The sequence below is a fragment of the Vicugna pacos genome, chromosome 1 (assembly GCF_048564905.1).
Source record: "Vicugna pacos chromosome 1, VicPac4, whole genome shotgun sequence".
Lineage (NCBI taxonomy): Eukaryota > Metazoa > Chordata > Mammalia > Artiodactyla > Camelidae > Vicugna > Vicugna pacos.
Window position 1 is genome coordinate 67,526,719 of NC_132987.1, and position 17,869 is coordinate 67,544,587.

General features: G+C 39.2%; 1 protein-coding gene across 1 annotated transcript in view; it reads left to right on the forward strand.

Moving 5' to 3' along the window:
- Positions 1-15,633: 15,633 nt before the first annotated feature.
- The window catches only part of FSTL1 (follistatin like 1), a 103,988-nt gene continuing 101,752 nt past the window's right edge, over positions 15,634-17,869 (forward strand). The window contains exon 1 of the mRNA XM_072964329.1: positions 15,634-15,754. The gene's annotated coding sequence lies outside the window, so the exon portion shown is untranslated. The remainder of the gene's footprint in view (positions 15,755-17,869) is intronic.

The window sequence follows — 17,869 nt, forward strand, 5'->3', positions numbered from 1 at the left end:
GTGTCTCTCAACAGGAGTGGTATTGGAAACTCCAATAGGGCATTTTTGACCGTCACAGTTCTTAGGAGGGGTACTAGCGGCCTTCAGTGAGAGGGAACCAAGGATGCTAGCTATCTGATCGTATGCAGCACAGGTGCCACACCAAGAGGTGCCGTGTGTCCTTTGTAACCTTCAAAAGTCACACTGGACATATGTGTGGGAAAACCTGCTTATAATTATCTGGCTGTGGAACTCCATCCCATTTTACTTGGAAATACAAGTTAATTTTGCATATTTTAATATACACTGACTCTCCTGTAAATACCCCTTAAACATTTTTAAAGGAAGAGAAGATTGTACTGCGTTTGTTCAGAACTTTACCAACAGTAGTCACAATTTCAGAAAAGTACTTCACTGCCAGTAACTTCGCTCTCATTAGTTGAATTGTCAGCACGTGTGTCTCCATCTACATTTGTCTCTGTCACGTTCACTCTGATCTCAAAGCAACTGTTCATTCTACCTTCTAGTTAGTCACCCCTAAACATTAATATACTCCAATATGTATGATTTAGTTATAAATTATTCCTCTACTACCAGTAATTTTTCTTTATTTTTTAAGTTAGGACACTATATTGACTTTTAGAAATATGTATGTAGGAGGTTTATTATTTGTGAATTTCTTTTCAGAATAGTGAATGAGACCTAACAAAACATTCATTTAAGAATAGATCATTGAGTCAAAACATTATCTAACGTAAATCACAGCAATGTTTTCCTAGGTCAGTCTACCAAGGCAATAGAAATAAAAGCAAAAATAAATAAATGGGACCTAATTTAACTTATAAGCTGTTGCACAGAAAAGAAAACCATAAACAAAATGAAAAGACAATATACAGAATGGGAGAAAATATTTGCAAATGACACAAGTGACAAGCGCTTAATTTCCAGACTATACAAACAGCTCATACAACTCAATAACAAAAAACAACCCAATCAAAAATGGGCAGAAGACCTAAATACACATTTCTCTAATGAAGAGATACAGACGGCCAAGAGACGTGAAAAAATGCTCAATATCACTAATTATCGGAGAAATGCAAATCAAAGCTACAATGAAGTATCACCTCATACTGATCAGAATGGCCATCATTAAAAAGCCCACAAATGATAAATATGGAGAAGGTGTGGAGAAAAGGGAACCCTCCTACACTGTTGGTGGGAATGTAATTTGGTGCAGCTACTATGGAAAACAGTACAGAGGTGCCTTAAAAAACTAAAATAGAGTTATCATATGATCCAGTAATCTCAGTCCTGGGTGTATACCCAGAGAAAACTCTAATTTGAGAAGATACATGTACCCCAATGTTCATAGCAGCACTATTTACAATAGCCAAGGCATGGATACAACCTAAATGTCCATCAACAGATGATTGGATAAAAAAGTTGTGGTGTATATACACAATAGAATACTACTGAGCCATAAAAAATTATAAAATAATGCTATTTGTAGCAACATCGATAGACCTAGAGATTATAATACTAATTGAAGTAAGTCACAAGGAGAAATACCATATGATATAACTTACATATGGAATCTAAAAAAAAAATGACACAAATGAACTTATTTGCAAAACAGAAACAGACTCACAGACACAGAAAACAAACTTATGGTTACCAGAGGGGAAGGAGGAGGAGGGATAAACTAGGAGTTTGGGATTTGCAGATACAAACTACTCTGTATAAAATAGATAAACAGCAAGGTCCTACTGTAGCACAGGAAACTATATTCAGTATCTTGTAATAGGACCTATAATGAAAAAGAATATATATATAAATATATATAATGTGTGTGTGTGTGTGTGAATCACTATGCTATATTCCAGAAACTAATACAACATTGTAAATCAACAATACTTCAGTTTTAAAAAATACATAAAGAAGCAACAACAACAACAAAAAGAATAGGTCACTGGATCTGATGGGGCTAAGAATCCTTGAGCTAAGTGGATATTGTGGTACTGCCTATGGAAGGCAGAAAATGACTGAAGATGAGGTTGGTACATTCCTTGGAGAAGGTGGTAGCTGCCACCAGGAGGTCTCATGGGTGGTATCTCCTTGAGCAACTGACTACTTTCCAAATTCCAGTATTTATCCTCATCAGGTTCTCAGAAGTTTTCAGAATCCAGGGTCACGTGAATCACTCAGATCCATGAGGTTACTCATGGTCAATGTACAAATTTACAGTGGGAGGCATTTCTTCCCAGGGACCACAAAGCTTATGTCCACTGTCCAAAGCAGCCATTCCCAGGATCAGAATGAACACAGATGCTGAGCAAAGGCACACATGGTGCTGAAGAGACATCAGAAGGGGCACTCCTGCCCCACAGCAATTGCAAAAGGCAGGGTCCGTCCTCTGCACAGAGCTTGGGTATGTACTGCCAGGTTAAGATGCCTTCGGTTTCCTGTAGCCCAAGATGACCACTTCCCCTTCTGCCCAGACCCTCACCCACCTTCACACAGTCTACCCCCGGGCAATATTCATTTCAATTCAATTGAGTAAATATCTTCTGCAAAATGACATTCACATTCTGGGCCTGCCTTCCTCTGATTACACCCGAATTGCTTGCCTTGATTTGAGTTTTGCGAGGTCCGCACATTTCAGGCAGTCTCTTGCTTTACTCCCACAGGTGACTAATCACATCCATTGTCTGTGAATTTTACTAGTTCAACTTAGAATGTGACCTTATGTCCCTGATCTTCAAATTCATAGAGAGGGAGACTTCCCACTGTTGCTTCCATATCCTGCCAAAACTTATGTCAAAAATGAAGACTAAGACTGTCACAGCCTCTTTCCCTGCTCTGCCCCAGTCCCTATAGCTAGAACAATTTGCCTGATTCTTATCTTAATTTGATAAAGAATATTCCTGCCTCACTCCAGCTCCTCATTGACTCCCCTCCACCCACCCTGGGTGGCAAAAGTTTCAGCACAGATCAAGCTAGAGATTACCTAAATTGTGACAATAACTGATTATGGTTCAGAATAGATAACAGGGGCATCATGGTGTTTGGTTTTTGGGGGTTTTGTTTGTTGTTTATTATTTTTGAATATACAATGACTTCCACTCACATAGATTGGTTAGAGATGGAGTGATTAACTGAGTAATCTAGTTAATTAAGAGAGAGTATATATAACATAAGTGAACAATGATTTTTCAAAGAATTATTCATGAAATACAGTAAATTCAAAATGTATATTAATTATAGTTGAGTTGTTTTTTTCATGGTTCAGAAGAGAAGAGTTCAGGGAAGTATACTTGACCCCGGCACCTATCATTATTACATTATAGGCTGAAATAATGTTTCCTCAAGCTTTTCATCCCAATCACTCAAAGCCTCTCAGTCCTCATCAGTGTTCACTGTGCTCTTTGACTTCCCAGAATTGAAACTTTCACTATGATTTCTGCATCAGTAAGAAGCAGTCACTTTAACCTCCTTGTAGCTTCAGCTCACTCTTGTATCACTTCCATTAGCTTTTCTGATTGAGTATGAAGAAGCTTCCCTCACCAAATTAAGAATTCATGTCAGTATATTTCTGTAAGGCTTTATTTTGTGTGCTGGGGGTAGGGGTGGGATTAGGTTGATTTATATATTTATTTAATGCAGATACTGGGAATTAAACCCAGAACCTCATGCATGCTAAGCACTCACTCCACCACTGAGCTATAACCTTCCCCTGTAAGGCTTTAATTTAATGCCATCCATTCTTCTTCATTAGAAGAAGATACAGTAAATATAGCACAAGTTCATAGCTTTCTCCAAGAACATTTAAATATTGAATGAACACTAAAGTGAAATTTAAGTGTGATATTTTAAATTGTACATCATTTATTCATTTATTTAATTATTCAGTACATGAACATTTATTAAACATCCATCATGTGACAGACACTGGCTTTGGAGATACTAAGATAGCAAGTCATGGTCCCAGTTCTCAAGGAGCTCATAGTTTAAAAGAGGAGAGACATATATAAAAATACATCTTCACCTCAGTGTAATGGGTACTACTGTGGAGGTTTGCTGATGCTCACTTGTGGCACAAAGGAACTAAATGATCAACTCTGCCTAAAGAAGAGGGCTACCGATGGTTCACAGAGGAAGATGCTTATAATGAATTTTGAAGGAGAGGTAGAAATTTCCCCACCAGATACAACAAACAGGGACATTTCAGAGAGATGGAAGAGGATGTGCTAATGTAAAGGGGCAAGTAACAGTAATTGCTACTTTTTCCCAATAGCTGGGAACTAGAAGCGGTTTGATGGTACTGGTGCCTAAGATAAGACCTTACAGGAGATGGGGCTGGAAGGGCTAGATCCGAAATGGTACTGAATTCCTTGATAGAGAGTTTGGATTTCATTCATTTGGCAGTGGGCAATAATTGGGTGCTAAATGGGGAAGTGATTTGATCATATCTGTAGGAAAGACCATGATAGATTCCATGTGGATGAATATTTGGTAAGACCAGAGGTAAGGAGTGAAGTAGAAATAGTTGGCTGACCACTGAAGATTCTTGATGCTGGAAAGCATTTGCTCCATGAGGGTCAACATTTCCTAGATCTCTCCAAGTGGAGCCATGTGACTAGTTCTGACTAAACCAATGTGAGTAAAAGTGTGTAGGGCATTCTGAGCCAAGGTGGTTAAGTAGACCTACCTCATGCTGCCTTCCCTTCCATAGCAGCTCTGGAGGCCTCATGTTGAAGATGGTTGTGTCACAAGATGGAAGGAACCTGGATTCCTGAGTCAGAGAATAGGTGCCCAGGAGAGCCAAGAACACCTATATTGAACTTTGCATAAGTAAAATAATAATCTGTGTGTGTGTTAGGCCTCAGAGATCTAAATATTGTTGAAACTGTTAGATTACCCTGACAAATGCAGGAGGAGTGTTAGGAGATGTTTACAATATTGGAGATAAGACATAGGCTTTCTATATTACATCCTGAGGTATAGGAGCCCTCGAAGAAGGTAAGTGGAAGATGGAAGAAAGAGGGATAATTATTTATGGATAGTATTGAGAAGTCAGAAGGAGATGGGATCCAGAGCATAGGAAACATTAGCTCCCTCAACAGAAGGAGGGAAGAAGGGATGTCTCTTTATTTAAAACAGAAGGGAAGACACATCTATAGGTGAGTAGTAAGAATCTACCTAGTAGCTACATTTTCTCTTAGACATAGGAGGTGAAGACATCTGCTGAGAGAGTGAGAGGACAGCAGTAAAGGTCCAAGTCAAATGTTTATTAGTATTCATTTCTCTGAAGAACAGGAGAGAGCTATGCAGAGATATTTAACAAGTGAAAGGCTGCCAGCACATGGTAGCATATAGTTGGATGAGTTTTCTCCAGCCAAGCTCATCATTCTGGGAATAGATAGCGGAAAGATGGATTTTAAGATTGATCTAAGATTAAAGGATTGCAGAGTAGGTGCAGTGGAAGAACAAAAGAATGGTGGAATTGGCTCAATAAGTTACAATAGGCTTAACTACTGTAATCAGGGACCCAACAATAATTCAGTGGCTCTGACAAGATAGAATTTTTTCAATTCTGGTACTGTGGAGTATTCCACACATTCTACAATGAATGCAGCTAAAAAACCTGGACAGAATGTATGGAGCAGCTTTTTGAGGACTCTGAAAGTTAAATAGTAGTTGGTGGTTGGTGAAGAGGACTAAAATTCGAAGTACCATCAAACCTGTGGTGAGTTTGTCATCTTTTTCCTCCAGTAAGGAGCATAAAACCTGAATGTGGGCATCTGCACAGAGGGAGCTCCAGAAGTCCTATAGCTCTGGCTCAAAGAGCAGGAAGGATCTCCCAATGCTGAAAGAGTAGAGGAACACTCCCCATTTTTTTTCTTTTCTCCATTCTCTCACACCCTAACTCCTAAGAAATCCCATGATGGCAGTGGGATGGGCATCAACTGTAGTGACAATGGGGCTGCAGGATGCTAAAATGCTAAGGAAGAGGAACTTTTCTCTCTGATCAGAGGAGCTGTGTTTAGCTGTGTGGGACAGACTCTTGTTGCTTTTTGTCTTCTCTCTGTCCTCCTGCTGGTTGGTCCTGGACATCAATGTAATTGCAAAATGTACACATCATAGTGAATAAACATAGCTCCAACATTCTGGTTGTAATCAGAAAGTACTGAAGAGATTACCACAGAAAGGAGATTGGAAAAGCAGCCCTGTAAACTTGCTTATGAATTCCTGGGCCCACTTCCAAGTGTCCATGCCCATGCCCATGCTGACCCTAAACAGCTTGCGAGTTTAAGAACTGAACTACAGGATAGATCACTGCCAAGGTTCCAAACTAACCACTGGTTGGTGCACATGCAAGACAGATCTGAATAGCACTGAGAGGGTTTTGAAATCAGCCATCACACTGAAACCACAGAAAACTGGCTTGGAACTTGTACCTGAACCTAACTGGGTTGATTATATGTTAATATAAAACAAATACCCAGAATCCCATAATATCATATTCAAAGTGTCCAGGATAAAATCTAAAAGTAATCAGTATGTGAAGAACCAGGAAAATCTCAACTTTGCATGGTAAAAAGACGATTAATGGGTGGCAATGCCAAGATGACATGCATGTGAGGAATTATCTGGTAAAGATTACAAGTAGCTATTATAAAAGTGCTCGAAAAAGTAAGGGCATGCACTCTTGAAATATAAAAAGCTAGAAAGTCTCAGCAAAGAAATTGAAAATATAAAGAATAAACAAAAGGAAATTTTAGAATTAATAAAACACAAAAGTGAAAGAAAAAACTTATTGATTGGCTCAACAGCAGAATAGAGATGGCAGAGGACAGTGTAAGTGAACTTGAAGACAAATCAAAAGGATTTACCCAAAGTGAACAACAGAGAGAAGAAACATTTTTTTAAATTATTTATTCATTTATTATTTTTTAATAATAGAGTTTCAGAGACCTGTGGAATGATACCAAAAGATATAGCATTGATGTCATCAGAGTCCCAGAGAGGATAAAAATGCATTGTAGAAAACGTATTTGAAGAAATGATGACTAAAAATTTCCTAAATTTTGTGAGACATAAATCTACAGACTCAAGAAGCTCAGCAAACCTCAACAGGATAAACTCAAATAAATCCATGCCCAGACACAGATTAAGCAAATTTATAAATTAATGACAAAGAAAATCACTTGAAAGTGACCAGAGGAAAATGACATATTATTTGTAGGTGAACAACAATTCAAATGATTGTGGAATTCTTACTGGATACTATGGAGGACAGAAGGAAGAGGAACAATGTTCCTAAAGTACAGAAAGTAAAAACACTGTCAAGCCAGAAATCTAGATCTAGCAAAAAAAAAAAAAAAAAAAATCCTTCAGGAAGGAAGGTGAAATAAAGGCATTCTCAATAAAGGAAAACTATGAGCCAGCAGACCTGTCCTAAAATAATTGCTAAAATAATAATTCCTTTTAAGGAAAAATGATACCGGAAGAAGGAAACTTGGAATATCAGAAATGAAGAGAGAGCAACAAAAATAAGAAATATATAGGTAAGTATAAGAGCATTCTTCTCCTCTTGAAGTCTTTAAAATACTTTTCTGAAGCATAAATTAAAAAATATCTAGAAGTGAACAAAAGTGAAAATACAACACACCCAAATTTGTGGATGCAATTAAAGAACTGCTTAGAGAGAGGGATTTATAGGATTAAATACTTATATTGGCAAGGAAGAACATCCTCAAATCAATAATCTAAACTTCCACCTTGGGAAACTTTAAAAAAGATGAGCAAAATCAAACCCAAACAGAAGGAGGAAAAAAATAAAGACCAAAAATCAATGAAATTGAAAACAGAAAACTATCACTGAAACAAAAACTCAATAAAACTGATAAATCTTTAGCCAGAGAGAAAAAGAGAGAGCGAGAAAGGGAGAGGAGGGGAAGTGAGGGAGGCAGGCAAGGATTGCTAATATCAAAAATGGAAAAGAGATATGACTCAGATCCTAGACACTAAAAGAATATTAAGGGAATACAATGGAAATATTAAGAATATTAAAGGAATAATATGAAGAACAACTCTACACACAGAAATTCAACAACTTTGATTAAATGGACTAATTTATTGAACATTACAAACTATGAAATGTACCAAAGATTAAATAGATAATAAAGAGACTGAATTCATAGTATGCCTCATTTATCATAGATTAATTTTGACCATAAGTTAATGGGTTTGTTTCTGGACTTTCTATCCTGTTCCATTGGTCTGTGTGTCTGTTTTGGAGCCAGTACCATGCTGTTTTGATTACTGTAGCTTTGTAGTATAGTTTGAAGTCAGGTAGCATGATTCCCTCAGCTCCATTCTTCTTTCTCAAGATTGTTTTGGCTATTTGGAGTCTTTTCTGTTTCCATACAAATTTTAATATTTTTTGGTTCCAATTCTGTGAAAAACATCATTGGCAATTTGATAGGGATTGCATTGAATCTGTATATTGCCTTGAGTAGTATGGCCATAATAATAATATTGAATCTTCCAATTCAAGAACATCATATATCTTTCCATCTGTTTGTGTCATCTTCAGTTTCTTTCATCAGTTTCTTATAATTTTCAGAGTACAGGTCCTTTGTCTCCTTAGGTAGGTTTATTCCTAGGTAGGCTGATGTGATGGTAAATGAGATTACTTCCTTAATTTATTTTTCTGCTATTTAGTTTTAGTGTATAGAAATGCAACTGATTTCTGTATATTAATTCTTTATCTTGCAACTATACCAAATTCATTGATGAGCTCTAGTAGTTTTCTGGTAGCATCTTTAGGATTCTCTATGTATAGTATCATTTCATCTGCAAACAGTGACAGTTTTACTTCTTCTTTTCTAATTTGAATTCCTCTTATTTCTTTTTCTTTTCTGATTGCTGTGGCTAGGACTTCTAAAACTACGTTGAATAAAAGTGGCAAGAGTGGGCATCCTTGTCTTGTTCCTGATCTTAGAGGAGATGCTTTCAACTTTTCCCTGTTAAGTATGATGTCAACTGTGGGTTTGTCATATATGGCCTTTATTATGTTGAGGTATGTTCCATCTATGCCCACTTTCTGGAGTTTTTATCATAAATGGATGTTGGCTTTTATCAAAAGCTAATTTCCAAAGTATACAAACAAGCTAATACAGCTTAATATCAAGAAAATAACCCAGTCCAAAAATTGACAGATCTAAATAGATGTCTTCCAAAGAAGACATCAAGATGGCCAATGGGCACATGAAAAGATGCTGAGTAGCACTAATTATTAGAGAAATGCAAATCAAAACTCCAGTGAGGTATCACCTTACACCAGTCAGAATGGCTATCATCAAAAAGTCTACAAATAATAAATGCTGGTGAGGGTGTGGAGAAAAAGGAAGCCTCATATACTGTTGCTGGGAATATAAATTGGTGCAGCCACTATGGAGGACAGTTTGGAGGTTTCTTAAAAAACTAAAAATAGACTTACCATATACTCCAGCAATCCCACTCCTGGGCATATATCCAGAGAAAATTATAATTCAAAAAGACACATGCACCCCAATGATCATAGCAGCATTATTTAGAATAGACAAGACATGGAAACAACCCAAATGTCCATCAACAGATGACTGGATAAAGAAGATGTGGTGTATATATATATATACAATTGAATGCTACTAAACCATAGAAAAGAATGAGATTATTGCATTTTCCACAACATGGATGGAACTAGAGATGATCGCATTAAATGAAGTAAGTCAGACAGAGAAAGACAAATATCATATGATATCACTTACATGTAAAATCTAAAAAAAAAAGATACAAATTCTATTTACAAACCAAAAACAGACTCACAGACATAGAAAACAAACTATGGTTACCAAAGGGGAAAAGGTAGGAGGGATAACCTAGAGGTTGGGGATTAACAGGCACACATTACTATATACAAAATAGATAAACAACAAGGACCTAGTGTTTAGCACAAGGTCCTATTCAATTTCTTGTAATAACATATAATAGAAAAGAATTGGAAAAGAAAAAACATTAATGCATGATATGTGTAACAGAATCACTTTGCTGTACACCTGAAACTAACATTGTAAATCAACTATACCTCAATAAAATTTTTTTTAAATGTTACCCATTTCTGTCTTCCTTTCTTTTGCTAAGTGCTATAATTATCTAATAATAGAATAACTATATTCGGGTAGGATGATGATTCCAAAATGCCATGTCATCTCAAGCACAAAAATATGATGAAACCAATTTTTAAAAAATTATTGCCCATCCATGCATGACTTTAGACTTTTAAGAGCGACACCTTTGAAAATGTTAGGACTATTACATTTGCTGATCTTTGTGCCTGTAGCATTAATGTGCAAAAATACTCATTGCATCTGTCCTGTTTAATAGTCTGCTTCTTTTTCCTCTTTGTTCTTCTGAAGTCATGGGTAATGAATTCAGTCAGAAAACAGGAGTAAGTTGGCAAAGCCAAAGCAGACCAGTTTCATTAGCTCAATGAAAATAGTTCAGGGGCAAGACCTTCATCAGCTATTATGTGTCTTGATCAGAGTTCTGTCATTGCTAGTCTTTAAAAAAATAACTTTACTGTAGCTTCACATTCAGCTTTTTTTTTTCTGGACATGTATCAGGCTTCTAATATATCCTTAAATAGAAAGTAATGAATGTAAAGCTATAGAACTTTGTATAAATATCAGGTTCTGTTGTTATTTTTCACCAAATTCTGAATGTCACCATTCAGAAACCATATATGGTTCAGTGAGGTGCTTCTGCTTATAGAAACTCTAGTTTTTCTCAGGGAGCTGTAGCCAGAGGTAGAGACACTCTCTAAACATTGAACCAGGAGCTATTCAGATAGAACACTGTGTAGGATATGCAGCATGTGTCTATCATTCAACAACTTCATTTGAATCAGTACCAACAACAAAACAACAACAAAAGCCTTGATGTCTTATAAGCTGATGGAGCTAGAATGTGCTGTACCTGTATGGCACACTGGAACTGGGAGATTTAAGAAGGTGTGACCAGGGTGTAGGGCCCTCAAAGAAGGGAGTGATTATCAAAACCCAGAGGAAGCATCCTGTGTGGAGAGGAGCTAAGACTTTTGGGCAATGGAGCAGGAGAGAGCTAAGGAGGGGAGCATATAAACCTTGCCCCTACTCTCCTTCCTCTTTCTCATCTCCTAACATTACTCCCTATATTGACCAAACACAAGTGGAAACCAGCAAGCAAATTGGTGCAGCCTCTGTAGCAGAGTAAGATGGAGAAGTGTATAGAGGGGATCTGCAGGGGCACAGGGAAGCTGTCGGGCACAGGGGGCTGCTTCAACTGTCTAAGTAAGAGACCACCTACTGAATTTGAATCTCAGCTATGCCCTAAACTTTGTGCTGTGTGACTGTGGAAGATGCTTAACTGCTCTGAGCCACAGTGTCCTGTTCTGTTCTGTTAAAGTGAGAGAGAAAATACTTACCTCACAGAGTTACTGTGAAGATAAGGTTAATGTGTGTAACATGAAGTGTAGCGCCTGGCACATAGTAAGTGCTAGATCAATGATGTTACTTTCCCTTCTCCACTGAATTTATTCTCTGCTTGCCTCTTTTAAGCCAAGCCTAGAGATCTACTTTGTTTTTAACATTTGCGTGCTTTAGAAAAATCCTATTTGAAAAGGCCCTGGGGAAGTGTCAGGATCATTGCTATGTCAGATGTATTACCATAATAATTGCCTTGGGTCAGAATATTGTTTAAGCAGAAAAACATTTATTTTTAATTCTTCAGAAGTGCTGTGCACACTACAAGGGACTAATTTGACCCTTAGCAAATAATCCAACATGAATTACCACCTGTTTACCAGAAGCAGCAGTTTATTTCCTAGGATTGCTAGACACTGACATCAGCTGTACCCTATTTGTTTGTGTCAAGTAATGAGATGCTTTGCATGCAGAACACTTTCATTGCATCACCTTTGGGTGAAGCTCAGAAGATTTGCTGTAAGCCAGTTTGCTCATTTCAAGGATTAGAAGAGCATTTTTTATTGTAAATTGAACACAAATTTGCCAGGTCATTTCCAAGTTCTGATGGAAAGTCTATAATGTATTCCTATAATCATCTAATGTTTTTAATCCATGATCCCTCAGACTGGAATATTTCTGCTATTCCATTTACCCAGAGTAACTCCAAAACAATGATGGTTGCCCTGCTGGCTAGGCTTCCAGAGGAGTCTGGACCATGCCCAGGCTGCAGGCTTTCCCGGTGGGGTGCTCTGATGATGGGGGGGGAATACTGAGGGTATTGAATGCAGTATTGAGAAAGCCCCATAAAATGATTATAATGCTGACATATGTATCCACTTCCCATTTTACTAAGCAACTTCACAGCCATTATGCCAGTTGAGGTGAGTAGAATAATTACCTCCTTACTCTTTACATATGAGAAAACTGACTCTCAGGGATGTTAAGTAGCTTCCCCAAGATCTTCCAACAATTTGGATTGGCCCAAGGATTAGAATATAGAGCTTCGGATTCTAAAGCACTTGTTCAGGGATGAAAAAAAAGTTACATCCCAGAGTCACTTGCCTGCTCTCTGTAAAAGAATAAAAGACCACCAGAGCTTCAACAGTAAAAAAGAAAGCACAATAGAGTTTATTTCTTTGCCTGACAAGAAAACACTCATCATTTAAAAGAAAAAAATCAGTGACTAGTTTGCTGAGAGGGGAAAGTTAGAATTTTCTAAGTGCTGTAGAAAGGTAGAAGAGATTCAAGGTGGTTATGCTAAGTAAACATTGAAAACTAATTCTCTGGAAAGAATGGAGCCAGACTCTAGGTCTTACATGATTGATTATAACAAGCACCAGAAGTTGATATCCCTTTTTCAGCTTCAACTGATTACAGTAGTTAAGTACAACATCCAGTTTTGACATCTTCTCAAACTTAAAATTCTCAAATATTCATCAGAATTACACAAAGAGCTTGCTGACACACAGATTGCTGGGCCTAACCTGACCCTAGATGGCATAACACCTGTGTTTCTAACCAGTTCCCGAATGACGTTTTGCGGCTGGTCCAGGATCCATCCTTTGAGAACCACTATCCCTGACACATGATGCTATAAAGGGGGAGTTCTAATTTTGTACCTCTTTGATATCAACTGCCTCTTTAGGATTCAACTACGGGATGACACCCTCACACCCAGGAGGGACAGAAGTATCACCTGATAATAACCTTCATATTCCACTTAGGGAAGAGCTGCATTTTTTTCCATCAGTAGTTTTCAGAGAAGGGAACTATTTTTATGGGGGACGAGGGGATAAAGACACTGCTCGTGGAATCTGAAGTCAACACAACTTCATACTGAAGATTTTCTGCTCACTCACCTTCCTGGTGGGGAATCAGTACTGAATTATTTGATTTGCCTTTTATAAAGATAGCATTACATGCATTGATTCAACCTCATTACATTTAGGGTTTGCTTTTATTACCTTACCCTCCCTGATCAATAATCACATTTTTCCATCCTCGTAACCTTTTCTCATCCAATTTTTGGTCACTGTACAATCTGATTTATTTCTGCTGTGACTCAGCTTTACAGTTCTCCAAGCTTACAATTCTCTGTTTACACTTTCATTGTTCCTTTGTCAGGCACGTATCCTAAGTAAATGATATTTTTGTGCCTGTTTCTCTTCCGGTGGACTGGTGTCTGTGGAGAGACGGAGCTTAGCAGAAGGCTTTGTTTTCCCCATACCACTAGTCCAAGCTCTACATGTAATAGATGCTCAATAAATTTTGGTTTGAATTTGTTGGCAGTTTTTAATCAGATATGCTTTAGCTGATTTTTTTTATTCACATAAGTAAAATTTTATACCTTTTGTTATCATATAGTTCTGAGTCATGACAAACAAAAAGCCGTGTAACCAACACCACAATTAAAATAGAGAACAGTTCTATCACCCTAAAAACTCCCTCATACATGCTGCCCCTTGGTAGTCAAAAACTCCCCCTTCCTATAGTCCCTGGCGACTTCTGGTCAGTCCCCTGTCCCTACCGTTTTGCCCCTTCCTGACGGTCATATGAAGGGAATCGTGCAGTACCTAGCCTTTGAATATGGCTTGTGTCACTTAGGAAAGTGCATCTGAGAGTCATCCATCTTGGCAAGACTGTATCACTAGTTCAGTCTTTGCTGCTGAGTAGTGTTCCACTCTGTGGATGTTCCACAGTTTGTTTACCCATTCACTAGCTCAAGGACTTTGGGTTGTTTCCAGTCTTTGACAATTATGAATAAAGCTGTTGTAAATATTTGCACACAGGTTTTAGGGAGGAACATAAATTTTCATTTCTCTTGGATAAATACCTGAGTGGAATTGTGGGGTAATGTGATAGATCTATGTTTAATTTTATAAGAAACTGCCAGAGCTTCTTATAAAGTAGCTGTATCACTTTGTATTCCCATCAGCAATATGTCACCCTGTTGCTCTGCATCCTCAGTGGCTCTAGGACTTGTCTGTTTTTTTTAAGCATGCTAATAGATATATAGTATTTTTTCAGCATGGTATTAATCTGCATTTCTCTAACAAATAATGATATTGAGCATTTTTCCATGTGCTTGTTTGCCATCCATGTATTATCTTCTTTAATGAAATATTTGTTCAAATCTTCTGCCCATTTTTGAGTTGTTTGCTTCCTTACTGTTGAGTTTTGAGAGATCCTTATATATTTTGGATAAAAATCCTTTGTCAGATATGGGATGTGCAAGTATCTCACCCAGTCTATAACATATCTTCATTCTCTTAACAGTCTGTGTAAAGTTAAATTTTTATCAGGTTCTATTTACTAATTTTTTCCTTTAGGAATCATGTTTTTGCAAGTCTAAGAACTCTTTGCCTGAGTTAATCCCATAAAGATTTTCTCCTGCTTTCTTTTAAAAATGTTATAGTTTTACATTTTATATTTAGGCCCATGACCCATTCTAAGTTAATTTTTGAACAAAGTTTGGAGTATGCTTTGAGGGTCACTTTGATGCATATGGGCATCCAATTTTCCTACACCTTTTGTTGAAAAGACTGTCCTTCCATTGACTTGCATTTGCATTTTTGTCAAAACCCAATTGACCATATTTGTGTGGGTCTATTTCTAGATTCTCGATTCTGTTTCACTAATCTATATACCTATCTTTTTACTAGTACCACACAGTTTTGATTACTGTACCTTTTTAGGAAGTCTTAAAACCAGGTAGTCTGACTCTTTCAACCTTGTCCTTTCCCCAAATTGTTTTTGTTGCCAAGTCAGGCCCCATTAAGGGTCCTTCTGCCCAGTGTTGCTCATGCCAATAGAACAAGACTGAGTTCATTTCAGAAGCAAAGGAAAGCTTTATTCCTTGATCAGAGAATGGAGTGGTGGAGGCTCATGCTCTAGAGCGCACGCTCTCGGGGAAAGGCCAGCCGTGCTCGAGGCTGCTGGGGAGGAATCGCGGCAGTGTGGAGGGGGCGGAGCTCTCGCGGGTCCAGCACAGCCGCGCTGCTCACGCCCCAGATCGCAGTGCCGGGCGCAGCGTCTCCGCACACGGTCCGCCGCCGCCATCTTGAACTGCAGTGCGGCGGGCGGCGCTTCTGCACCGGCCGGAGCTGAGGTGTTTGCGCAGCCATTTTGTAGGGTGAACTCTAGTCTGAAGCACTGGGTGCGAGGCTTCTGTATGCAGCGTCCTGCGAGCAAGTGGAACTAGACTGAGCACAAAGGAAAAGAAAAAGGTTAGACTTGACTTTATTACCCAGATTCTATTTTTATTCCCCGGGAATTGTTAATGGGCTTTGCCGGTGACAGATCCCTCCTCTGTTGTCCTGTTCTTCATTCCTGAGAGGTGCAAGTCCGTCTTCTGTAACTGCTTTCTGCTGCGTCTGGGCATTGTCACAACCTCACATGGAGGAGCAAGACTTCTCCCCAGCTGCCTTTAGACAGGTTTGATGGTCACCAGGCCTCAGCCCAGACTGTTTGTATCTATGAGCCACCGCCGTTTGTCTAACATTTTGGAGACAGAAGATATCAGGCAATTTAAAACAGGCCAAATATTAGCAAGAGGATAATGATCACGTGTTAAATTTTTCCCCAAAATGCAGTTCTTTTGCCTGTAGACAGAAGCATGCCCTGATGTTGAGGCTCACTGCTGTGGCCTGAATGTCCCTGGTCACATTTTATTGTTTTTTGGAAGAGAAGCTTCAGGTCAGGGAGAGGTTCACATGAATTGTCAAGGGGGTCCATTGCCCCAGGTTGTGTCTCTGGAGTTTCAAGCTTGGGGACCTCTACACTCAAGCGTGATGTACCCACAGAGTGATCCCTGCAACTTCAGGGCAGGTGGTTAGGATTACCAAGTGGGGTCAGTTCCCCTTAGGAGTGAGTTGGTCTTATGGGCTGCCAATTTTCTGGGTTTTAGGTTCACCCAGTCTCCTGACAGGAAGGGATGCAGGGCCAGATCAGTGCACTGGTTACCATATTCTGTGGCAGCCTTCGTGGTTTCTTCACCTGGAGGGCACTTGAGTTGTTCCATTCAAGGGGGTTAAGGTGTCCCTTCTCTTGGGTTTAGGAACGAGTCTACCATACATGAGTTCAAATGCACTTAACTCTAACTTATCTCTTGGGGCTAACCACATTTGGAGCAGGGCAATCAGAAGCAACTTAATCCAGTTTTCTTGGGTTTCCTGACATAGCTTGGCTAAGGCTCATTTCAAGATCTGATTGGATCTTTCTACTTTCCCTGATGATTGGGGTCTCCAGACTGGGTGCAAGGTCTGTTTTATGTCAGGGCACTTGTTCTCCCCTTCATCACTTGAGACACAAATGCTGGACTAGAATCACTTTGTTAGGAATCCTGGAAGCCCCACATGAGGGCATTATTTCTGTTAGTAATGCCTTAGCCCCTTCAGCTGCCTTTTCAGTTCCAGTGGAGAAAACTTCTCCTCATCCTGCAGAACGTGTCCACTAGCACCAAGAGATACCTGAAGTTACCCGATGCTCCCGGCATGACGATGAGATCAGTCTGCCAGTCTTCCCCAGGATATGTCACTCTGCTCTGAATGGGCCTAATCTGGAGGCCTCTGGAGAGTTTGGTGTTGGGGCTGTTCATTGTGCAGATGGGGCATGTCTCAACTATCCCACTGATTGTACTTTTCATGCCAGGAGTTGCCATGACCTCAGCTAACCAATTACATAGGGCTTCCCTCCTGTGGTGAGTCTCTTGATGAGCCTCCCTGATGGCTTGACAAGGTGCAATTTGGGGAAAGAAGTATTGCCCATGTTCAGTAACTAGCCACCCATGGCCTCTTAGATCTCTACTGAAGCCCCATTTTCAGGCTTTATCTAATTCTTCCTTTGTGTAAATTGGGAAATAGTTGGATGGATCTGCCCTTTGAGATATGAGGGGTAGTTGCCAAGTTGCTGGTTCCAGGGCCGCCCTTTTGGCAGTTGCATCCCCCTTGTTGTTTCCTTTTTATTACTTCTGCACCTCCCTTTTTGGTGACCCCTACAATGAATCACCGCCATCTTTTTTGGAAGCTGTACAGCTTCTAAGAGCTTCAGTATGCGTAAGCCATTGTGTGTGTAGGGTGCCACACTCATACTAGGAATCTGCATAAACATTTAAGATCTTCCCTGTCCTGAGGTCTAAGGCTTGGGTGAGGGCTATCAGCTCAGCCTTTTGGTGCTGAAGTCCCTGGGGGTACGCTTCGTGCCTCTGTGACTTGGGTCTGAGAGGTCACTGTGTATCCTGAACCCCACTAACCTTTTCCACTCCCTTATAAAACTGCTTCCATTTGTGAATCATTCCTCTTTGGTGTTTGGGAGAGGCTCACTTCCTAGGTCGAAGTGACTGG